The sequence below is a fragment of the Staurois parvus genome, unplaced genomic scaffold (assembly GCF_062004578.1).
Source record: "Staurois parvus isolate SC_StPar_1 unplaced genomic scaffold, SC_StPar_1.0 ptg000300l, whole genome shotgun sequence".
Taxonomy (NCBI): Eukaryota; Metazoa; Chordata; class Amphibia; order Anura; family Ranidae; genus Staurois; species Staurois parvus.
Window position 1 is genome coordinate 1859141 of NW_028318096.1, and position 25868 is coordinate 1885008.

The window sequence follows — 25868 nt, forward strand, 5'->3', positions numbered from 1 at the left end:
AAAACAATAGAATATAATAAAATAGAAATAATATAACTGCCTTCTGAAATTCAAATTTTGAAAAGCATATAAAATAATAGAAAAGAATAGAATAGATAAGAAAAGATCAAAATACTTTACAAAAATTGTGAGCTGCGCTATGGTAAAGTGAGTAGTGATCAACAAAGGCACTGTAAGAATTTTGCTGAAATTTCCAATATGGTCACACAACTTTTTAAATAGCCTATATACCATCAAAAACACATGTGGATTGTGGATTATACCATTAGAATTGTTTTTGAATCCATTAGAATTATTTTTGAATCCGTTCAAAATTTAAAGTTTGGTCGAATTCGAATAAATGAAACGAATTCCAAAAAATGAATTAAACGAATTTAACTAATCGAACGAAGCAAAATTAGTCAAATAACGAATCGAAATGAAACAAAACAAATTTCTTAATTTTGCACATCTCCTGGTGAATAAATAATGATGATCCAGCCCCTGTGAATGTCCTAGTTGTGCAGTGCATATGAGTTAGCTCTGGTTCACACTAATGCGGTGCGGAATTCACAGTGGTTTCTCTGCGAATTCTGCACCACATCAGAATCACCCCCTGTTCATGCGAACCGCTGCGAGTGTGTATGTTAACAACACCCCGAATGCGGGCCGCAAAATGCAGTGCGCTGTGCAGAATCTGATCACATAGGTGTGAATACCCATGCAATCCGATTCTAGTGCAAACCAAAAAAAGGGTCCTTCACCTTTTTTTGGTGCAGATGTGGTACGATTTGAGCCATACAGAATGTATGGCTCCAATCGCAACGCACACAAATCGCATGTGACATGCGGTGCGGTTCCCGGGGCAAATCACATGCGATATACCGCATATATGTGAACCTGGGCTTACTGTGCATCAGTGTGTATGTTAATGTATGAGGATATCACATGTCCTCTGAAGATGGTACAGTTAACAAAACTGATCAGGAGTGGATCCTGGGGACATGTTTGCCTACTATGACATAGTAAAGATATATTATGGATGTGATAACTGATGTTTTCATCTGATTGAGAAGTGCCTTAACAAGGTGAATCTTTTGGCCTGCGCATGGCATATTTTATATGTAGTACTACCCCCATAAGAGCTGCTGCATTGCTTTGGTCATCGTGCACTGCATTTGTGATGGCCCACCCTGTACTGGACCCAAGTGATACTTGGAAACAGTTTAAATGGCCTTTACTTAAAATCAAAGTCCTGTGGAAGAACGTAGGTTAGGGAAATATATTGCAGAACCACACTTGCAAACACCATTGTATTTGCGGTAAACATCTATCGTCGTTCCTCACAGCCACCTTACCTTAACAATTCTAAGCACATTAGGCCAAGGTGAGGAATGATGCTGACACATACACAGAGGCAGGGCTGTTGTTAGAAATCAAGGGGTCCCATACAGCCTACCTGACAGGGCCCCCATCCCAAAAATATCAGACAATATTTTTACTAAAAATACACTAAAATAATTATTAGTGAACACAAACACGAGATAACTTACACAATTTCTGCTAAATCTAAAAGATAAAACTGTACTGGGTTAGAAATAAAGCTCTGTGTATGAATGATGTTTTGGGGCTCATTCACATGGGTGCCGTGGCCTGTACAGTTTTCTCATGTGGCATAGGGCTGTGGATAGGCAGGCTTTGTTATGCAATGGGGACGCAGCAGCTGTACAAACACAGCTGTAGTTTCTAATTTACCAGGTATATAGAATGCAGGTGTATGGCCCCGAAAACAGACAGTGTACATTCAGATCCACTCACTCACACCTGTCAAATTAGGATCTGCGGCTGTGTTTTTACAGCCCTGCATCCCCATAGAGCTTCAGGAGGCTTCAGCCACACAAATTAACCACTCATTCAAACTGTATGGGCCAGAGTGTGAATGATCTCTTTTAAAAATAATTAAAAAAAAAATTTTAAATAATTTTTTCACAACATTGTTGGGGGGAGGGGCTTTGTTGAAATATCAGGGGTCTAAACAGATCCCTGATGTCTCACTTTTAAGACAGAGAAAGGATATACAGTATATAAATTCCTCATTCCCTTTTTCTGCAGCCTCAGCTGCACTGCAGATGAACAAACAGAAAGTGCTCTATACAGAAGCTCCTGTTCATTCACAAACTGAAGCATAGTAAACACAATTTACTATGCTTCAGTTATGAACACACTGAGTGATCAGAAAAAGAAGGGGAAGGTTAATATGACATATTTACTGGCCCCTTACCCCGCTCTTCATCCTGAAACATCACCCTGTGTGACCGCAGCGGGAAAGGAGAGGAGGAAAGACGGCAGAACTGTGGGGGTTAGGGGCCACACTGGGGGACCCAGGCAGCTGGGGGAAGAAGATGATGCACAGGGAGGGTGATCGGTGTGTGGGGGGCAAATACTGGAACTGATCTACCTGTATAGCTCTCCCTGCAGCAGCTAAAAGCTGGTAGGAGGAAGAGGAGGAGAAGCCAGCTTTCAGCTGCAGAGAGAGCCATACAGGGGATTGGTTCCTGTCCCCCCTTCCCTGGATGCAAGGATCACCCTGCCTGCCCACATCCAATTATTCCCCCTGCAGGCCATAAATATGACAGAGCCTGGCCAGCAAGGGGAGTCATTTGGCAGATGGAGGAGTGAAGTTCTTCTATGTAGCCTGGGAGGAGGCCCCAGAGAAAGGGATTTCTGCCTCCAGGCTAAAGGTTTGAGGAAGGAGGAAAGCTGAAAGTAGGAGCTCCACTGTCCTACAGTTCACCAGGGGAGGACAGCCTGCAAATTCTGGAAAAGAACCAGCCCAGCAGAAGGCCTGAAAGCAGTTCTATCCATAGCTGAAGGACAAGGACAGTGTGAGTCCCTCTATACCCCCAGAGTCTATAGGGAGAAGTCTGTTAGATGCAAATTCTTGGCAAGTCTTCAGGGCACAGTTTATTGCCTACCCAATCCAAAGTCCTAGAATCAAATACTGTACTCAGGTGGGTGGTATTTTGTTGGCAAAGGGGACCCAGAGCTCCTATAAGTTGTCACTCTGCCAAAAATCTACTATGGGCATCCTATATCCCCTTTTCCCTATCCAAGTGGAAATCCCTAATAAATACAAAACACCAAGCCCATGGACTGTTTTTTGTTTCTTGGATACAAGTCAGAAAATGCCTGTGTGGCTGTGCAGGAAGTTTTGGGGGACCCAAAACCAGCAGCTCTCAAGGGGGTAGCGTTACATAGGTATGAAAGTGTCAACATGTTTCATGTTGAGTTCTGCAGTCACCTTTGCAGCAGTTGTTGTATTATTATGGGTCACAATTCTGTACAATGCTCTTTTGTCTCTTTCGGTCAGTTGACCATGTCACCGCGCTTATGCTTATCAGACGTTTTCCTGGAAACTTTATGTGCCATCATAAATCTTTGATTCTGTACCTTGGGACATGGCAAATAAATTGGTAACTTCAGTCACAGAGGCACCAGCTAAGCAGGCACCTAAAATTTGCCCTCTTTGAAGCTCAGTAAGGTTTGACATGACTCCATATTACTAACAGCGCACACAGTGAATGATGAAAGTAAGGTTTCCCACCTGATAGCTAGGTGTCTCATCACATAGCAGAAGCAAAAGAATGGTACATCACTTCCACTTACAACACAAAACATGTCGTCAGTATCACACCTGCAAATCATGTAGTGTTTCCATTTTTTCTAACCCCTGTATGTACATCATCATTCATTAACATACAAATTATATTTACTGCACAACTTGGACTTCCAGATGTTGGCTCACGGCTATATATTGTATCATGCTGAAGACATTAGTGGTGCCAGATTGATGCATATCTGTATGAGGCTGCAGCACTGCTGCTACGAGAGCCTGCAGTATAATCATATATAAGGTTGTGGATATTTTGAAATGTATTTATACACCATACTGAATTGACATTGGTGGAGCTGGACTAAAGTAGATCTGTCTGAAACTGCAATCTGTTTACTGACACAATACTTGTGGCTGCCATCTGGATGCAGCACAAAACAGTGGCACCACGTGACCCATACAGGGATTGGTTTTGTACACTCTGGCACTTTTTCATATTCATGTTCAATGCGCACCCTTTTCTCTCAGTGTGCTATTACTGTGGTGACTGCTTACGTACATTAGTGATGCATCTGCTGACATATATTGTGGATTATTTGTTACTGTGATATAACAGCTTAAAATGATATTCAGTTGCATCATTTGTGCTCAAATTTTTATCATCAGTGGACACACGTTTAGTCGCAGGACGCTGGTCCCCGGTTGAGCCTTTCCAATTTTGAGATTGTGCAGTTGTAGCATCAACAGTCATTCTTACCATCAATGTATTCCCCCAGCCAAGAGATCACTTCTTTTATGTAACTGAGGATTCCATATTGTTATTAACCATCTATCTCCCTGTCTGACACTGAAATGGACATTTTCCTCTTTGCCTATTGCGATGGTTGTACAAATATGTGCAATTGCATTATATTGCATTTCGGTTTACAACTGCATGCCTTGAAGTTGTGCATTCACATGCAAACATGTTATTTTGCATTGCATAGAGGTGGTTGTGCAGTATCAATAACCACATGCAACACAATGTATAGATCTTGTGTTTAAAAGACAAATCTTGAATATAAGAGGTGCTAGCTTCTATTATCTATTATCCATTATTATTGTTGGCACAGCATATATATCTCATGCATCTTTTAGAATTTATATGATATACATTTATCAATACTGTATTATATGATATTGAATACATATGAGATCTCCTTCCATGTACAGGGTTCAGAGGATAATCCAGGTCATTAGGGCTCCACATTTAAAGCTGATCTTTTTATGAAGTTTAGCCCAAGCTGGTCTACGCAAACTATTACCTTCACAGTTAGATGTGCTCACTGTGTGCGGCGCATAAACTGTATATAGCTTTAGCCTGGCTGATTCAGAGATTGTGATATCATGCCCCTGCCTCTGCCTCAGCCAATCACAGAAAGTTTTGTATTCATTCATAGAATATAAAGCTTCCTGTGAATAGCTGTGCAGTGCTCCGCCCAGCTTGATTTTTTTCCGTCAGAGGGACAGGAAGTTCCAGTCCCACAGTCGGAACACAGAGCTGTATACCATATGTAGCTGAGGCTACATAAAGTTTATACAATGCACACAGCAAGCACATCTAGTAGTGAAGAAAATAGTTAATTTGGACAAGCTTGGTGCAAACAAACTATATAAACTTCACTAAAACATGAAGCTCAGCTTTAATGTTTTTAGTGGAGTCCTATTAGCTAATAAAGTGATGTTTTGCGTATTTGTATTTATACATTATTAATGCAATGGATATTACTATTTAGTTTTTTTTTGGGTTGAGACACACAATATACTGTAGGTGTATTGGATGTGATCTATATGCAGGGTATAGGGGTCATGGGAGGTACTCACACTGCCCTTGTCCTGCAGCTATGGTTAGCTTTCAGGCCTCTATAGCTGGCCTGGTTCCTCTCTAAGCTATGCAAGTTGTCCTTCCCCGATGAACTGCAGGGCAGTGGAGCTCCCTCTTCCAGCTTCTTCCAGATTTCCAGCCAGTTTGGGGATGGCCCCTTCCTGTTCTAACATGACAGCGCACCAGTACACAATGCAAGGTCCATAAAGACATGGATGAGCAAGTTTGGGGTGGAGGAACTTGACTGGCCTGCACAGAGTCCTGACCTCAACCCCATAGAACACCTTTGGGATGAATTAGAGCAGAGACTGCAAGCCAGGCCTTCTCGTCCGACATCAGTGCTTGACTTCACAAACGCGCTTCTGGATGAATGGTCAAACATTCCCATAGACACACTCCTAAACATTGTGGACAGCCTTCTCAGAAGAGTTGAAGCTGTTATAGCTGCAAAGAGTGGGCCAACTCAATATTGAACCCTACGGACTAAGACTAGGATGCCATTAAAGTTCATGTACAGTTGCAAGAAAGTATGTGAACCCCTTGGGATTACGTGGAGTTTTGCATGAATTGGGCATAAAATGTGCTCTGAACGTCATCTAAGTCACAACAATAGAAGAACACAGTCTGCTGAACATAATACTACACAAACATTAGATGTTGCCATGGTTTAATTGCACATAACATGTAAACATTCACAGTGCAGGAAGGAAAAAGTATGTGAGGCCCTAGCTTAATGACTTCTCCCAGAGCTAATTGGAGCCAGGAGTGAGCCAACCTTGACTCCAATCAGTGTGATGATATTGGATGTGTTGCTGACAGCTGTCCTGCCCTTAAAAAACACACACCTGTTTTGGGTTTACTGGTTTCAAGAAGCACTGTCTGATGTGAACCATGCCTCGCAGAAAAGAGCTCTCAGAAGACCTACGATCAAGAATTGTTGACTTGCATGAAGCTGGAAAGGGTTACAAAAGTATCTCCAAAAGCCTTGATGTTCATGTGTCCATGGTAAGACAGACTGTCTACAAATGGAGGAAGTTTAGCACTGCTGCTACTCTCCCTAGGTGCGGTCGTCCTGTAAAAATGACTGCAAGAGCACAGCGCAAAATGCTGCATGAGGTAAAGAAGAATCCCAGAGTGTCAGCTAAAGACCTACAGAAATCTCTGGCACATGCTAACATTTTTTTTGACACATCTACAATAAAGAAAACATTAAAACAAGAATGGAGTACATGGGAGGACACCACGGAGGAAGCCATTGCTGTCCAAAAAGAATATTGCAGCACGTTTGAAGTTCACAAAAGAGCACCTGGATGTTCCACAGCACTACTGGCAAAATATACTGTGGACAGATGAAACCAAGATTGAGTTGTTTGGGAAGAACACACAACACTATGTGTGGAGAAAAAAAGGCACAGCACACCAACATCAAAACCTCATCCCCACTGTAAAACATGGCGGAGAGAGCATCATAGTTTGGGGCTGCTTTTCTGCCTCAGGGCCTGGACGGATTGTTGTCATTGATGGGAAAATTAATTCCAGAGTTTATCAAGACATTTTGCAGGAAAACGTACGACCATCTGTTTGCCAACTGAAGCTCCGCAGAGGATGGGTGATGCAACAGGACAATGACCCAAAGCATACAAGTAATTCAACAAAACAATGGCTGCAACAGCACAGAATACGCCTTCTGGAGTGGCCCAGTCAGAGTCCTGACCTCAACTGATTGAAATGCTGTGGCATGACCTTAAGAGAGCGATTCACACTAGACATCCCAAGAATATTGCTACACTGAAACAGTTTTGTGAAGAGGTGTGGTCCAAAATTACTCCAGATTGTTGTGCAGGTCTGATCTGCAACTACAGGAAACGTTTGGTTGAGTTTATTGCTGCCAAAGGAGGGTCAACCAGTTATTAAGTCCAAAGGTTCACATACTTTTTCCTCCCTGCACTGTGAATGTTTACATGTTATGTGCAATTAAACCATAGCAACATCTAATGTTTGTGTAGTGTTATGTTCAGCAGACCGTGTTCTTCTATTGTTGTGACTTAGATGATGTTCAGAGCACATTTTATGCCCAATTCATTCAAAACTCCAAGTAATCCCAAGGGGTTCACATACTGTTTCTTGCAACTGTACGTGTAAAGAGAGGCGTCCCAATACTGTTGGCAATATAGTGTATGTGTCTATATTTTGTGCTGGGGACATGTTCAATCTTGTGCCCCCAGTGCTGTGACAGCACTGGCATCTACAGCTCCTGTCACAAAATGATGATCAGGATATGATGGGGTCACTGTGACAGCCAATCACAGGAATCACATCATCAGAAGGCCAGTGTAATGCCTCCAGTATTACGAGCTCTCAAAAGGGTCGGTGGATGCCAGCAGTGAGGGGTTAATAATGGTAGTAATGGCAACAATTATTTAGTTGTGTTTATTTCTACAATAATGTATTGATAAAATTGTTCTTTTGTTCTTCACTTATAAATTATACACCTTTCATTATTAGCAAATAATAGTTAATCTAAGCATGTTTGCCATGTCTTTTAGGCGTTCATATTGGCAAGCAAATGAATATTCTTAAATAGAACTAATTGTAGGCAGAATCTTGTTTGGAGCCATCAGTATCCTGAACAGAAGGCATGATTCAACCTCTGTGCAGTCTTAACATGGGACATTCCTTTATTATTAAAGAAAGTGTTACAGCTGAACATTATTGGACTGTTAGTCATGTGATTAGGAAACACATTATCCTAGAATAGTCTTTTCCGGACATGTAGAAAGGAGATTCTGATCTGTAGAGTAGACAGCTGTTTTAAACTGGTAAGATTTCAGGAAGTGAGAAGCTAATTACCAAAACGTACATAAGTATTCAAGGGAAATAAAAGCTACATATTAAAGCTATAGAGACAGCTCAGTTCTTTCCGTTAGTTGGCCTGTATTTTAAAAAGTGAGATTCTATTAATTTTATACACATGAGAACAAATATTAGACTTATATGTGAAAAACAAATTCCCACACAGGAATTGATCAACCTCCCAAAATTTACATTCATCTTCCAAAGATTCAGAAAAATATTCCATTAACATTTTGTTTTTATGTGACAATTATCTCAAAACAGTGCATTTACCAGAACAGTTCAAAAAACAGTACTGCAGGATGTGTGGCTGTCTGTATCTTCTACCACGTTCACCAAGTTGTGGGTATTTGATATTGCAGTTGGAATAATGACTTTACCTGAGTACTTTTGGAAATCTGAATTCCTGACATTGTGGGTGAAGTGAGGCAGAGTTAGCGAGCCACACTGAATTTTAGGAAAAATTGCACTCAAAAGTAGTGGGAGCTTAAAGGATAGGGTCCTACTCCCTTAATACCAACTGTCTGCCAAAGCCTCTTAAAAAAAGGTGCAGTGCTCCAATAATTGTAGAGGCAGCACAGTGGCTAAGTGGTTAATACTTACACTTGGCAGCACAAGGGTTGTCAGTTTGAATCCCAACCACAGCACTACCTGCAGTTTGCATGTTCTCCCTGTGCCTGCATGGGTTTCCTCCCACCCTTCAAAAACATGCTGGTAGGTTAATTGGCCCCTGTCTAAATTGGTCCTAGTATGGTTATGGATGTGAGTTAGGCTAATTTCACAGTGAGGACTTTTTGAAGCATTTTTGCTTTAAAAAAGCGCATGCAAAGCTCAAGAAAATTGCTTCCCTATGTATGTAAATGTATACCTATGTATGTTTTCACACTCAGGCATTGCGCTTGCGGTGTGGTGTAAAAACTTGCTGCATCTTTGGGGTATATTTGGTGAGTTAAAAAAAACACCCCAGAAATGCCTCTTCCCATTGAAATAAATGGAAAATGACTGAAAAACGGCTCAAAAACAAAGTGTGTCCTTTAAAAATGCTCAGAAAGCACGGTAAAAACACCTATGCATTTTTGCTGTGTTTTTGTGGCAGATCAGTGTGAAAGTAGCCTTAGGGACTTTAGATTGTATGCTCCTTGAGGGCAAGGGACTGATGTGAATGTACAATATTTATGTAAAGCGCTGCATCAATTGACAGTGCTATATAAGTACCTGTAATAAATAATAAAGTTACAGTGTTGAGTAAGATAATTCACATAGCACCTTTTTTTGCATATACAGTCAGGTCCATAAATATTGGGACATCGACACAATTCTAACATTTGTGGCTCTATACACCACCACAATTAATTTGAAATGAAACGAACAAGATATGCTTTAACTAAAGACTGTCAGCTTTAATTTGAGGGTATTTACATCCAAATCAGGTGAACGGTGCAGGAATTACAACAGTTTGCATATGTGCCTCCCAGTTGTTAAGGGACCAAAAGTAATGGGACAGAATAATAATCATAAATCAAACTTTCACTTTTTAATACTTGGTTGCAAATCGTTTGCAGTCAATTACAGCCTGAAATCTGGAATGCATAGACATCACCAGACGCTGGGTTTCATCCCTGGTGATGCTCTGACAGGCCTCTACTGCAACTGTCTTCAGTTCCTGCTTGTTCTTGGGGCATTTTCCCCTCAGTTTTGTCTTCAGCGAGTGAAATGCATTCTCAATCGGATTCAGGTCAGGTGATTGACTTGGCCATTACATAACATTCCACTTCTGTCCCTTAAAAAACTCTTTGGTTGCTTTTGCAGTATGCTTTGGGTCATTGTCCATCTGCACTGTGAAGCGGCGTCCAATGAATTCTGAAGCATTTGGCTGAATATGAGCAGATAATATTGCCCGAAACACTTCAGAATTCATCCTGCTGCTTTTGTCAGCAGTCACATCATCAATAAATACAAGAGAACCAGTTCCATTGGCAGCCATACATGCCCACGCCATGACACTACCACCACCATGCTTCACTGATGAGGTGGTATGCTTAGGATCATGAGCATTTCCTTTCCTTCTCCATACTCTTCTCTTCCCATCACTCGGGTACAAGTTGATCTTGGTCTCATCTGTCCATAGGATGTTGTTCCAGAACTGTGAAGGCTTTTTTAGATGTCGTTTGGCAAACTCTAATCTGGCCTTCCTGTTTTTGAGGCTCACCAATGGTTTACTGTACATCTTGTGTTGAACCCTCTGTATTCACTCTGGTGAAGTCTTCTCTTGATTGTTGACTTTGACACACATACACCTACCTCCTGGAGAGTGTTCTTGATCTGGCCAACTGTTGTGAAGGGTGTTTTCTTCACCAGGGAAAGAATTCTTCGGTCATCCACCACAGTTGTTTTCCGTGGTCTTCCGGGTCTTTTGGTGTTGCTGAGCTCACCGGTGCGTTCCTTCTTTTTAAGAATGTTCCAAACAGTTGTTTGCCCACGCCTAATGTTTTTGCTATCTCTCTGATGGGTTTATTTTGTTTTTTCAGCCTAATGACGGCTTGCTTCACTGATAGTGACAGCTCTTTGGATCTCATCTTGAGAGTTGACAGCAACAGATTCCAAATGCAAATAGCACACTTGAAATGAACTCTGGACCTTTTATCTGCTCATTGTAATTGGGATAATGAGGGAATAACACACACCTGGCCATGGAACAGCTGAGAAGCCAATTGTCCCATTACTTTTGGTCCCTTAACAAGTGGGAGGCACATATGCAAACTGTTGTAATTCCTACACCGTTCACCTTATTTGGATGTGAATACCCTCAAATTAAAGCTGACAGTCTTTAGTTAAAGCACATCTTGTTCGTTTCATTTCAAATCCATTGTGGTGGTGTATAGAGACAAAAATGTTAGAATTGAGTCGATGTCCCAATATTTATGGACCTGACTGTAACAAGCTAAAGCTCAAGCTAATACAAAATGTACATATATACATATTTTAGGAATGTGTCCCCTCTATTCCTTTTGTCCATTAGCAAACTTTACTAATTGCTGCTTTGTAAAACTGTCCTACTGGTCTGCTTGTGCTCCTCCTATGCTGTGCTACATGTAATGGTTTTTTGATCCTCCAGGCACTGACTGCCCAGGCCTGTTCCAAGAACTACAACCATCTGTTCCCTTGAGCTTCAAAGTCACCGTGATCTCTCTGGGCCCACGGTAGCCAGCACAGCCATTATGGATTTGATTTACAATACCCTGAGAAACCAATGCCACCCACCAGCATACCACAAGCAAGGAAAGTCACTCAACTACTCGAAAGAAAAATATATTTCCAATTTGACACCAGCCCACCTCTGAGCCGTTCTTTGAGTACACTCAAACATCTCATCATTTGAATATTCTGTTTAATGAAGGATAATCATAGGTAGAAAAACAATAATGTTGTAAGCCTCATGGAAAGATGCATACAGGTAGACAGGATACTGTGGAATGATTACAGAGAGAGGCAGGCGGGAGGGGTATACACAAGTACAGTAAGAGAAAGAGCTCAGCTTAGGCAGGAGAAGACAGCGTAAAGACACAGAGCAATGATAAACAAGTGATGGTCACAGAGAAATAATAATAAATCAAATAGTGTAACACAACACTCCCTGTCTGGAATCTTTAGATTTCATAACTTCAAAATATATATTGAATAAGTCCAATTCTGATGAATGTCTTGGAACCTGTAACAAGAAACATGCAACAAACAAACATAAACATGGAGTTTAACTGGATGGCAGTTCCAAGTAAAAAACCTGTGGTTAGCAGGAATGTACTCCGCAATAGTATGGCAGAGTGGTTGCATAAGTCAGTCACCTGGCAAAGGGAGTACTAACTCTGTAATTTGTTGAGCAAAAGTTTGTGTTGATCCTCCCTTGGTTACCTTGACCTCTACCTTCCAGACCTTGTAATCATCACTGGGCATAACTTTAATAATAAGACCTATAGGCCATTAATTCCGACAAACTTCCTTGTCCTTTAGGAGAATGAGATCTCCAACCTTGAGATTAGGCTTAGATTTCCCTATATGACCACCAACTCTCAGTAGCTGATTGGCGTCAACTATAGGGTTTAGATTGATGTAGAGTTCTTCGCAAAGTAACGAGCAATGTGAAATAGATCAGCAATAGCTCTTACAGCAGATGACCAGGTAGGAAAACACTCAAAACAGTGTGACCACAGTTTCCGTTTTGTACTTGCAGAAGTGTGGAGTGAGATGTTCACAGTTCTTATTTCCTTATCATCTTTATGACTTAGTAGTTCATAGGTGTCATCAGTAGGGAGTGAGTAGGAGTTCTCAAACAAAAACCTTGGAGGTGAAAGCCATAAGCTGTTCAGAAGAGCTACTGATGGCACGGTTTGGTCCTACAGTCAGCTGGGTTGAGTTCAGTTGGAACATAAAGCCACTGACTTGGTAGAGAGAACCTCTTTACTTGTTCTACCCTGTTGCTGACATATAGGTAAAACTGTTTTATTTGGTTGTATATATAACCAAGTGCTACCTTACTGTCTGTATAAAAGGTGAAAGAATCAATTCTAGTGTCCATATCACTTTGTATGACTTTGGCAATTTCTACCGCTAGCACAGCAGAACAGAGTTCAAGTCTTGGTATGGTATGTGAAGGTTTGGGAGTGAGTTTTGCCTTGCCTAGAACTAAACTACAGTGTGATGCTCCACTAATTCCAGAGGTCTTTAAATAGGCTACTGCAGCAATAGCTTAAACTGATGCATTGGAGAAAATATGAATCTCTCTATGGTCAGCAGTTGAAATGCAAATTGGAACATAACAACGCGAAATCTGGAGTTTTTCTAATGACCTCCACCTTTCCCACTTGTGTTGTTTCCCATTGGGTAAAGGAGTATCTCAGTCTATGTTCACAGTAGATAACTGTCTTAGCAGGATCTTACCTCGAATGGTAACTGGAGCAATGAAACCCAGTGGATCATAGATGCTGTTCACCACCGACAAGTCTTCTCTCTTAGTGAAGGGTTTGTTACAAGTTGACACTTGGAAGGTGAATGTGTCTTGTTTGATGCTCCACAGCAAACCCAAACTTTGTTGTATGGGAAGCACATCTGTACCTAAATTAAGGTTTTTTTAAACTAGTGGCATAGTCCTCAGAGGGAAAGGCATTCGTAAGTTCCTGGCTGTTAGATATAATCATGTGAAGTCTATGGTTTGCTACAGACAGCATTTCCTTTGTTCTGATGAGAAGATTGATTGCTTCTTTAGCAGATGGAAAGGATTTGAGTGCACCATCAATGTAGAAGTTTCTTTCAACAAATTGGCGGTCATAAGATCCATATTCCTTTTCTCCAGCCTGAGCCGTTCTCCTTAGCCTGTAAGTTGCCACTGCATGGGAAGGACTGTTACGGAAGACATGTACCTTCATTTGATAATCTATCACTTCCTTGTTGATGTCATTGTCTTTGTGCCATAGAAACCTGAGCAAGTCTATGTTGTCTTCTTTGACAATGAAGCAGTGAAACATTTGTTGAATGTCGGCCATTACTGGTATGGGCTCTTGTCTGAAGTGGATCAGGACTCCTATTAGACTGCTGAGCGCTGGAATCAAAGACAACTCTGATTTGGTCTGGTTTGCGTGGGTGATACATGCCAAAGGATGAAAGGTACCAGCATTCTTCTCCCTCCTTCAGTGGGGGTGCAGGCTCTGCATGATCTCTGTCAAGTATATTTTGCACAAAGTCCACAAAGTGCCTTTGCATTACTGGTTTCCTGCTTAAGTTGCGATTTAAGGAGGAGAATCTACTGATGGCCTGCTGAAGTTGTTGGGCAATCTCTCTCTTGGGAGATGAAAAGGTAGGGGTGCTAACCAGTTATTGGAGTCGTCTTGAAAGAACCCATTCTCCATTACCCTTTTAAATTCTTTGTCTTCCATTGAAGGAGCCAGTGTATCATCTTCACTGGTTGTATTAAACACTGTAGAGCTGAGGTCGTCGTCATGGGGAGAGAAAGGGCTTGTGTTACCTGAGACACTATGTTGCCATTTGCAGCTGGCTATCTTCTCTTTCACCCAGTAGTGATGTGGGCATGGCTCAAAGTAAGTGTTTCAGCCATTTGGCAGAATATTTGTCTTTAATGCTGAAACGTTGGTAGGTCTATACATTTTGCATATACAGATGTTGCCTATGATGACCCAACCTAGATCTGTGTGCTGGGCAAATAGGGCATCTGGGGCTCCACTGACTTGTCTGTGTACTTTGTGAACCCTTAGAATGTCTCCTCCTAACAGAAGAAGGGTCTGAGCATCTTTGTCAAGCAGTGGTTTCTCACTTGCTATTACTTTAAGATGAGGGTGATGGAAGGCAGCAGCTGGTGTAGGAATTTCTTCCCTGTTAGCAGGTATCTGGTTGCACTCAACAAGTGTAGGTAAGAGTAATTGCAGGTTACATTTGAGAGGAGATACTATAAGTCCACGAGCCCTTCTTCCAAAAGTCTCTGTAGTTCCACTACAAAAACCCAAGGTTTAAGAATGAGCTTCACCCTTTATTTCAAATAGATCAAACAGTTCGGATCTTGCAAGTGATATATTGCTCGGACCATCTAAGATCGCATACACCTTTACAGTCTTTTCTGGTTGATGTGCGTGGTATATGTTCACCAGGCATATCTTAGCACATGACTTATCACAGCAGTCTTCCCCACGAACTTCAGTGCAGGATGAATAAATTATGATGGAATCAGGCTCTTGATCTGTATTCTTCCTGCCTTGCCTTGACCTGAGAGGAGAGTTAACAGGTTGTGCAGAGCTGGGCTGAGGTGACTGGAGGGCTTGCGCATGTTCTTCTGAGCACGCTCTATGCACTTGATGAACATATTACAGTCCTTAGCAAAACGTTTGGTAGAAGAACAACGCTTGAAACATACCCCGAATGTCTTTAAAAGCTCCTTACAATCTTCAAGAGGCCTTTTCCTAAAGCTAATGCATTTTTTGAGGAGGTGTGGCTTCTTGTGAATGGGACACTCTTGGTTAGGGTTTTCAATCTTCCTACTCTGTTTATTTGCAGCCACAACTGTGGTGGAACTGGGGAGGATGTCAGTCTTTTTCATGGATACTGGGCCTCTACGGTTCCTATGGTTGGCCTGAAGACTGGTACTCTTAGGAAAGGATGAAAAGAGACTGTACTGACCGTAGGAAAAACTTGGGTCTCTGTAATGTTCCTGATGAATTCACAGAAGAAAGAGAATGGAGGGAAGGAAACATTGTTCTGTTTTTTGTATGATGTCCCTAGTGTGGACCATTTTGCTTGCAAACCATATGGCATCTTGGAGACGATTGGGTTTACCCCTCTGGCAGTGTCCAGGTAACTGAGTCCAACTAGTTTTGGGTCTGCCTTGGCTAGCTGAAACTCAAAAAGAAGGTCACTGAGTCTCTTGAATTCCTTGTTGTCCTTACCAGATATCTTTGGGAAAGTTTCCAGATGCATGAACAGAGCATTTTCTATAGCTTCTGGACTGCAATAAACTTTGCTCTAATCGATCCCATGCATCTGTGAGGCCTGCTGTAGGATTGTCCATGAAAACTGATCTTAATGGCTTAACACGTGCAGCAGATAGAGGACCAAGCTATCTGATCAGCAGATCCAACACTTCAACAGCTGTAATACCAAGATCATTGATTGCAGTTCTGAAAGCACATTTTTCAACTTGGTTCAGGTTGGTCATCAAAACTTGTAAGACCAGTTTTTGTGAGCTCTCCCAGTGAAGTATGTACCTCACAAAATCTGCTGTCTCAGTTGTCTCTGACTTTATGGAAGATGTTGTTGGCTGAACGGTGCTGATTGCGCTAACTTTGATATTGTGGTTATAAGACACAGGGAAATATGGTGCAGCAGATGCATTCAGGCGAGTTTCTTGCTTGAAGTCAGTTGCTCTAATGATACGTTTATTTGAGGCTGTACTGATGACAGGATATTGATGACTTGCTTGCAGCTTGCTCTGATGCTCTGTGACGTATGAAGGAAGGTTAGGTAGATAGGCAGGAAAGGTGTTGGAGTGATTTTGCATGCAGGAAGTTGCTGGAACTTTTTTAACTTGATGCTGTAAAGAAGTCTTTATGTTTTCAGGAACCTTGGAGACTATAGAGTGTACACTGCAGTGGCTTATAACATAGTCTGTAATGCGTTTGAGGGGATCTTCCATATCCGCTATGTTTAGGTTAATGCTGACTTCCTCACTTGCATCACCGTCTGCACTGATAGCTTGTTCTAGGACCCTTAGTTTTGCCAACTCTGCTCTTCGGTGTGCTGAGTTTCCAACTCTGCTCTTTGGCATGCTGACTGAATTTCCAACTCTGCCATCTGAGTTATCAACTCTGCTCTTTGGCGTGGTGACTGAATTTCCAACTCTGCTATCTGAGTTACTAACTCTGCTGTCTTGAGTTACTAATTCTGCTCTCTTTTTTGCATTTGCGGCCTGCACCTTGCTGGCTTCCACTTCAGCGCGGGCACTAATAAGTCGTTCACTGAGTGTAGAGCATCTTGAACTGTGGGATTTAGAGGACTTTTTAGAATGTCTTGTAGAAATGGATCTGTGAGATGCAGTGTCTTATCGCAGCTTTAACTTTGCTTCTGTCTTTAATTTGGTTTGCTGGATAAAACTGTCTCTTTCTAGATTAAGAACCTGGAAGCTGTTTAATTCCTTTAAAGTATCTTCCATGTTCATACTTTGTAAAACATTATTGAACTTGCTGCTGGTAAACTGATAAAGCTCATATGAGGCAGAACATTGTTGGATGGCGCCCTCTAGTGGCCGTACCTCATGTTCAACACACAGTGTGTTAGATTGAGTAACAACATTTTCCCATAATAACTTCAGGCTGGTTGTTAGCTCAGTTCTTAAAGTTTCATAATTTTCCATCACTTTCCAAGTTGGTTTAACCACTTGCCGACCAACCACAGTAGATATACTGCGGCAGGGCGGCACCGCTGCGCAAAATCACATATATGTACATGCTTTTGCATTTGAAAAGAAGCATAGTGAGTATTTTGCAGATCTCCTTTGTTACCACAAGTTTTTGGAAAATAAAGAAAAAAAACAAAAACATATTTGTTGAGAAAAAATTAGATCTGCAAAATACTCACCATGCCTCTTTATTAATTCCTTGGGGTGTCTACTTTCCAAAAAGGGGTCATTTGGGTGGGTTTGGTGCTATCCTGGCATTTCAGGGCCTCCAAAACTGTGATAGGTAGTGAGGAAGTGAAATGACAAAGTTACGCACCTTCAGACTTTCAAAGTGGTCATTGGATTTCAGGCTCCTGTATGTGGCTAGGCTCCCAAAATGTCTCACACATGTGGTATCCCCATACTCGGTAGAAGTAGCAGAATGTATTTTGGGGTGTAATTCCACATATACCCATGTCTTGTGCGAGAAATATTTAATTTAAATGACAACTTTGTGGTAAAAAAAAAAGATATATATATATTTTTGTCATTTTCCAGAAACTTGTGGAAAAAATGAATCTTCCATGGACTCAATATGCCTCTTAGCAGATAGCTTAGGGTGTCTACTTTCTGAAAAGGGGTCATTTTGGGGTGTTTGTACTATCCTGGTATTTTAGCACCTCAAGAAATGTGATGGGCAGTCAGAAAGTAAAAGCTGTGTAAATTCCATTTTCTATACCATAGTTTGTAGACGCTATAACTTTCACACAAAGCAATCTATATACACTTATTGGATTTTTTAACAAAAACATGTAGAAGAATACATTTTGGCTAATTTATGACAAAATTTTATTTTTTTGGATATTTTTTATGACAGAAATGAGAAAATATAGTTTATTGCAAAAACACTTTTATTTCAAAACTTTTTTTGTTTATAGCACCAAAAATAAAAAGTGCACAGGTGATCAAATATCACCAAAAGAAAGCTCTATTGTATAGCAAAAAATGGTGTAAATTGCAGTATTTATACCATAGTTTGTAGACGTTATAACTTTCACACAAAGCAATCAATATACACTTATTTGGATTTTTTTTACCAAAAACATGTAGCAGAATATATTTTGGCCTATATTTATAACTAACTTTGAGTTTACTATATATTTTTTATAGCCGAAAGTAAAAAATATAGTTTTTCTTCAATATTTTCGGTCTTTTTTTGTTTATAGCGAGAAAAATAAAAAGCGCACAGGTGATCAAATACCACTGAAAGAAAGCTCTATTTGTGTGAAAAAAATGACGTACAGTACATTTCATTTGGGTACAGCATTGCATGACCACGCAATTATCAGTTGATTGTAAGCTCGAAAGAGCAGGGCCCTTGACCCCCTCATGTTTTGTTTTGTTACTGTATTGTTTCATGTTCTGTCCCCCACTATAATGTACAGCGCTGAGCAAACCTTTTAGCGCTGTATAATAATAATTAGTGCTGAGCTGAGTAGCAAAAAGAGGCTTGGTCATTAAGGGGGGTAAATCCTCTGGAGGGCAAGTGGTTAATCTGCTGTATGACATCTCTTCACAGAGGGGGCCCTTGTAACTCATGTTGACACAAGCAGATGAGTGAGAGGTAAGCAAGCAGGGAAGTTATGTAATGCTCCTGTGTGCTGTAATATGAAACCAGATGGCCTGGGCTTAGTTATGGAGGCTTACATGTGCTCCTGCCATCTTCTTGCTTTGCAATGAGAGCAATAAATCTTGTCTGTATCAGTACTGTCACCCAGGAATCTTGTAATTAGGCTGTAACTCCATTTTCCTACTGACTCAAGTATAAGACCATAAACTTTATCTCCAGAGATGTATAGAGCTATATGACATGGTGTTGAATCTATCTATTGCATCGGGTCAGAAAGTTTAACTCAATGAATAAACTAACATGTTGAGGAAGTCAGATGAGGAAACCCATTTGAATGTTTTGTTTAATGGAGGATAATCATAGGTAGAAAAACGATAATGTTGTAAGCCTCATGGAAAGATGCATACAGGTAGACATGATACTGTGAAATGACTACAGAGAGAGGCAGGGGGGAGGGGTATACACAAGTACGGTAAGAGAAAGAGCTCAGCTTAGGCAGGAGAAGACAGCTTAAAGACACAGAGCAATGGTAAACAAGTCATGGTCATAGAGAAATAATAATAAATCAAATGGTGTAACACAACAGTTTGAAATTCCAGCAGGTTGAAAGCACTCTGCCTGAAGCCTGTCTGGAGAGCACTGTATGGGATATGAACATCTGGGCCACGAGAGGGAAACCACATGGATTCAACTCATTTGTTTTTAGCCTTTTGGATCCAACAACCATTTATCTTACTTACACTAGGGGCATATACCATCTGTATCCCTTTAAATGTATATATCATTTAAGGTGTTCCCTGGTTCCTTCATCATGTACTGGCTGTGGCTTTCACCCTCTGACCCAGACTGCTTCATGGCTATGCATTCATGACAGAACCCTTTAGCAGTTCTCCCTGAAGAAGTGGGCATTGTCCCCAGGAAACGCGCTGGAGATACCTGGGTTTATATCATCTGGGTTTATAGCCATTTGAAAAACATTAACTACATCTATTGCAGTTTCATGTAATACCTAAGCTGTTGGAATGTGACTCTTTTAATGTACAATCTTTGAAAAGTTTTGTACAATAAACATAATTTTTTATGCAATCTAGTGTGCTGCCTTTAAGGTCCTAGTAGTATTAATTCCCCTTGTATTCTGAAAATATCTGGAGGTTTCAAGAACATAGTGGGTGGGAGGGCAGAGGCTGCAGTCTGAATATTAATGAGACTTCCACCAATACCTGGGGAGGTGTGCACAGAAGGCAGGGAAAGTGCTCATAAATAGTTTGAGCCTGAGAAGTAAGGGGATTTGCAGCATACTGGTGTAGTGCAGCACTCCAGGGTCTAGCCTGGTGGAAACCCCGGTTGAGGGGCCGTGCCCTCCTGGGCAGAAGCCAGTTGAAGACATCAAGGTCCCAGCTAGGATTAGCTGGGGGGCCTAAATGAAGAATATCCCAGGAATCCAAAGGGGTCAGGAGGAAGCTCATGGGAGGACAGCCGAGAAAGGAAGCTGTGGGAGAGAGTCTACTTTGTCTTCATCTCACTCACAGGTAGATATTAGCAAGAGCCAACCGATGATCCTGTGACTGAGTGAGTACAAGACCCAGTGCTGCAAGAGTGACTGTGTGGTGGTTTAGTCTCTGGGAAGAGGATAGGTCATAGGCACCATAGCAATTTCTGTGGAACGTTTGCTGGGACAGTACAGCCAGAAGTGTGCTAGTGCAGCCAAGCAGGGCTGCAGCTGAAGGTGTACAACTCTTTTGTTAAGAGCTGGATAAGCACAGCCAGAAAGTTAGAAAGTTAGCAGTTCATTCAGGTTCTAGTTCTACAGTTCCAGGGTATCCCCTGCTCCCTATCCCCATCCAAGTTCTGCTTCCCCCCCAAAAAAGAGCACCCCTAGACTGATTCTTGAGCCAGATAAAGACTGCTGAAAATGCTGTGCTGTGTGCCTGGCTGTGTGTGCTATGTGGGGAGGAAATAGGCCCAAACCATTTGGCACATTTACCCTCATCTTCCCGCTTGTGGTCCAGCCCTAGTGCAAATTGCTTGTGTTTTTGTTTTGCAGCATGCTTGTATGATCCAGAGAAATGACACCACACACACTGGGCTGCATTGTTTATATCTCCTTAATTCCAGAGATGTAATCGACTCCAGTAATGAGCCTGCAAGCAGTGCAAAAATTAATCCTTGCAAGGTCAATTTCGTCAAATCGCCAGGTATGGTGATGATTAAAAAAAAGCATATTAGACCACGTCATTGCTGCCTCTTTCTGCCCACAGTAGGCAGTTCACACTACATGCATTACAATGTGATTTTTTCTGCATCCAAAAATGCACAGAAAGTAAGTTATATGGTTGTCACTGTCATAGTTCACATCAGTGCTTGCACTTCCAGTGCATTTCGGTTGCAGAAAAAAAATAGGACAGGCTACATTTTTCCTGCACAGAACTGTACTAGAACACGGTAAAACACATAAAAAATGCACTGGAACGCAGAAAAACACGCTGGAATGCACATGTCCCATTTTTGAAGAAAAAAGAGGGGAAAAAATTAGCCAGAAAGCATAAAAAATGCACCAGTACGCTTCAGAAACGTGCATGCAGAAATGCATGTGCAACACATCTGGACTGTGTTTCTATGGTGTGAACCGGCCCTAATGATCCTTTAAAATAGAAGAGCAGGGTATTAGTGATGTGGAGGTTAGCAGGAAAAACCACTGAGCACAGTAGGGGACACAGTAGGTACTGGAAGTGCCAATTTCTCAGTAGACTTCACAGAAGGATGTCTCTTCAATGAATCAGTGTTCAGCATCACCAAAAGTGGGAGAGGTAAGTATTTATTCTCTTCTTTTACAGATGAATATTTTACATTTCAAGATATTAAAGCTGAGCTCTGAGCACAAACATTTGTATTTAAATATATTTCTTAATACCCCAAAAGGATTTAAATACACTTTGTGTGCACCAAATCCCTTTGCAAGCCCAGGTTTTACCTTGTAAATGTATCAGTGACCTCATCACTGTGCTGCACATAGCCTGTGCAGAGATCAGGGCTGTGAAAGGGCCCCAGCAGGTCTTTGTACAACAGTCTACTTACATAAAACTACAGTGGGGCAGATACAAGACCACTCACCCTTCACAAGGTGAGAGATCAGCAGTAGCTGGTCTTTATTACAGGAAAATCCTGCACATAGCCAAAGTTTCACAACGGATAACTGCACAGATCTGAAAGAAATACCCATAGACAGAATTACCTGATAAAAAGAAAAACATTAAAAAGGTTCTTCAAGAATGGTTGTTGTGTTTCTGTATTTTCTGTTTTTATATTATATTGTGACTTTATTGAATGTTGCACTGTTTTGGCTAATGTTGCACTGCTGAGCTGGTGCCTCATGGAAGTCAAGGGTTAACACTGCTGGTTTGGTTATCCCAGGTTTTTTGGTAGTACCGCCCTTTGCGGGGAAAACAGTTAAATATGTTAACCCAACATTTCATATTCCTGATATGTGCCTGCTGTACCATGTACATGTATGAAAAAGTATGCCCTTTGTATTGCTTCCTTTTTGTGAAATATCTGGTGTTCCTGCCAGTCCCTTTGACTTCCTAATAAAAACTGACCACACAAGGCATGAGAGCAGAGCATGGTCAGTTTTCTAACTGTGTTGGGAACTCAGCATGCTCTCCTCCGGTATTCAAACTTCTGCTGATAACCTCCCCTGCACAGCCATTGTTACGGATCCACCAGGTGGTACCTCTGGCAGCCCACTAGGCGGAATCACCCGGAGCGTGGAGTCTAAGTCCCGGTCTGCGTTTTCACCAGGGCCCCTGATGGTGGGGATGGACTTGGAGCAGAACCAGGACCAGGTCACGACCTCCGAGCAATACCACCAGTGGCAGAGGGAGCCTCCGGGGATGAGAGTAAGACAGAATAGAGCCAGATGTGAGGAGGCCGGCAGGACCAGGCAGGATAAACCGGCGGTTGTCACCGTGGGGAATGGCGAGGTACAGAGACGGCAGGCAGAGAGTGGTCAGGTCACATGCTGGGTCAGTACTGGAGTCAGTCCGCAGAATGGTCAAACAAGCCGGGGGTCGGGATAGGAGAAGGCAGCGTAGTCAGGGGCAATCTGGGTCAAACACAGGAGAAGGCAGCGTAGTCAGATAATCTGGGTCAGGGCTGGAGCAGGCAGAAGGTCAAACAATCCGGGTCTTTAATCACAGGGCACAGGTAACTTCAGGTAACAGATCAGACCTTGCGGCGATTTGTGACAGTGCAGGGCATCTTTAAATATCGCGCCCTGCACTGTCATTGGCTGCCCAGGACGCACCCCCGGGCTGTCATTGGCCGCCCGAGGCGCGCCCGCGGCTCCTACTGCGCATGCGTGGCCTCCTGTCAGCTGCGGCCCGCCGGGACCTGGTGCTTGTGTCCCGGCGTGAGCCGCCGCTAGTGCGCATGCGCTGGGGACGGAGCCGCGGCGGTCCCTGACATTGCCCCCCCCCCACAGGCACCCTCCGGGAGCCCCACTGATCTCTCCACCGCGGGTGGCTACGAAAGAACTCCCGGATGAGCCTGGGAGCGTGAACATTCTGGATGGGTTCCCATGATTTCTCCTCAGGACCATATCCTTCCATTTTATGAAAAACTGCGTCTGGCCTCCCCTCCTTCGGCAACTGAGAATCGTTTCTACCTCGTACTCTTCTTGCTCACCTATGGTGACTGCCTCAGGGGGTCTGGATTCTCGATCCGGGAAGGGGTCCGGTGCGGCCGGTTTCAGAGGAGACACATGAAACACCGGGTGAATCCTGAAAGTCTCCGGCAGCTCGAGTTCGTAAGCCACCTCGTTGATGACTCGCTTGATTTGGAACAGGCCAACAAATTTCGGTCCCAATTTCCTTGATGGACACTGCATCTTCAAGTTGGCAGTAGCCAACCAAACCCGATCTCCAGGTTGAAGCGTCAGTTCCCCCCTTCTCCTCCTGTCAAATGCCTTTTTGCTGTCCTCCTGGGCTTTCGTGATGGCCTCTTGAACTGTTTTGTTATTGGTCGAAAGGAAATTTAGGATGTCTTGAGATGCAGGTACTGAGCTTTCTGGCATGAGATCAGGAAGAAATGTTGGATGGTAACCATAATTGGTGAAGAACGGGGATTGCCCCGTAGCGGAGTGGTTCGAGTTGTTGTAGGCAAACTCCGCTGACGGTAACAGCGACAGCCAGTCGTCCTGTAGGTAGGACGTGTAGCATCTGAGGTATTGCTCCAATACTTGGTTGGTCCTCTCTGTTTGACCATTTGTCTGGGGATGGTAAGCGGACGAGTGTGACAACTTGATTCCCAATGCTTCACACAAGGCCTTCCAAAACCTTGAAGTGAACTGAGCTCCCCGATCTGATACTATATGCTCGGGAACTCCATGTAGTCTTACTATTTCCTTGATAAATATTCGTGCAGTTTCCAGCGCTGATGGTGTCCTTTCCAGGGGTACAAAATGGGCCATCTTAGAGAAGTGATCGACAATCACAAATATGGCAGTGTGGCCTTGAGATGGTGGGAGTTCGACAATGAAGTCCATGGCTATCATTTGCCAGGCCCTCTTTGGAATTGGCAACGGGCGCAACAATCCCCAGGCCTTGCTTCTGGAGGGTTTATTCCTCTGGCAGGTAGCACAAGTCTGAACGTAGCGCTCGCAGTCCTTGACCATGTTTGGCCACCAGAACGAGCGCTGCAGAAGTTCCAGGGTCTTCGTAATTCCGAAATGGCCCGCCATCGGATGGTCGTGGCAGTGGCCCAGGACCATGGTTTGGACTCCTTCGGGTACTACGATCCGACCCTCCTTCCACAATAACCCTTCGCGGTTCAAGAGAGGCGTCCCAGGCGGCGCTGGTAGTCCCACGGAAGCGTCAAGAAGTTTGGAGCGTAGTTCCATCTGTAGGATGAGGAAGTTTCCGGATGGTAAGATCGTGTCAGGTCTTGGTGTATCGCCGGGGTCCTCAAACATGCGGGACAGCGCGTCCGGCTTTGTGTTCTTAGAGCCAGGTCGATACGTGATGTGGAAGGTAAACCGGGAAAAGAAAAGAGCCCATCTCGCCTGGCGTGGCTTCAGTCGTCTGGCCGTCCTCAAATACTCCAAGTTTTTGTGATCGGTATATATCAAGATGGGGTGTGTAGCTCCTTCCAGCAGGTACCGCCATTCTTCCAGGGCGGTCTTTATGGCCAGGAGCTCCCGATCTCCGATGTCGTAGTTTCGCTCGGCAGGTGTCAATTTCCTGGAGAAGAACGCTACAGGATGTAGTAGCTCCTTGGTGCCGTTCCTTTGGGACAGGACCGCTCCCACCACGTTTTCTGAGGCGTCTACTTCCAACACGTATGGGAGAGAAGAATCGGGGTGACTGAGAATCGGAGGTAAAAAGCTTCTTGAGTATTTCAAAAGCGGTTTGTGCTTCGGTAGACCACTTAAAGCGGATCCCATGTTTAGTCAGTTGCGGGATTGGGGAGACCAGACCGGAGAAGTTCTTGATAAACTTTCTATAAAAGGTAGTCTCTGCGGAAGCAGCTCGCTGAGGGTCGTCATATAGAATAGCCATGGCTCTAAAAAATTCAGTCACGGAATTAAGATGGGGGTCGCGATTCTCCATCAGACGATGAGCCCAATCCTGGGGCTCATCCTGAAGGAGAGAGACTATAAACCCCACCTTGATGGTCTCGGTGGTGAACGTGCGGGGCTGCAAGTCAAAGAACAAGATGCACGCATTCCCGAAGGCCCTGAAGTGGCTTTGGTCTCCACGGAAGCATTCTGGTAAGGGAACGCGGGGTTCGGGAGTAGGGGGTGCGGCCCCTGCTCCATGAGCTGGGGTAGCAGGTGATTCCCCAGGAGAAGCTGTGGGACTCGGGCTCTGTGCCGGGGATGTAAGGGTGACTAACGTCTCCATGCGGTCCTCAAGGTGGGTGCAATGAGTATGAAACGTCTGGACTGCTTGGGTTAGGGTTGCCAGATGCTGGCAGATATCCTCCAGGGAGGCCGGGCCTC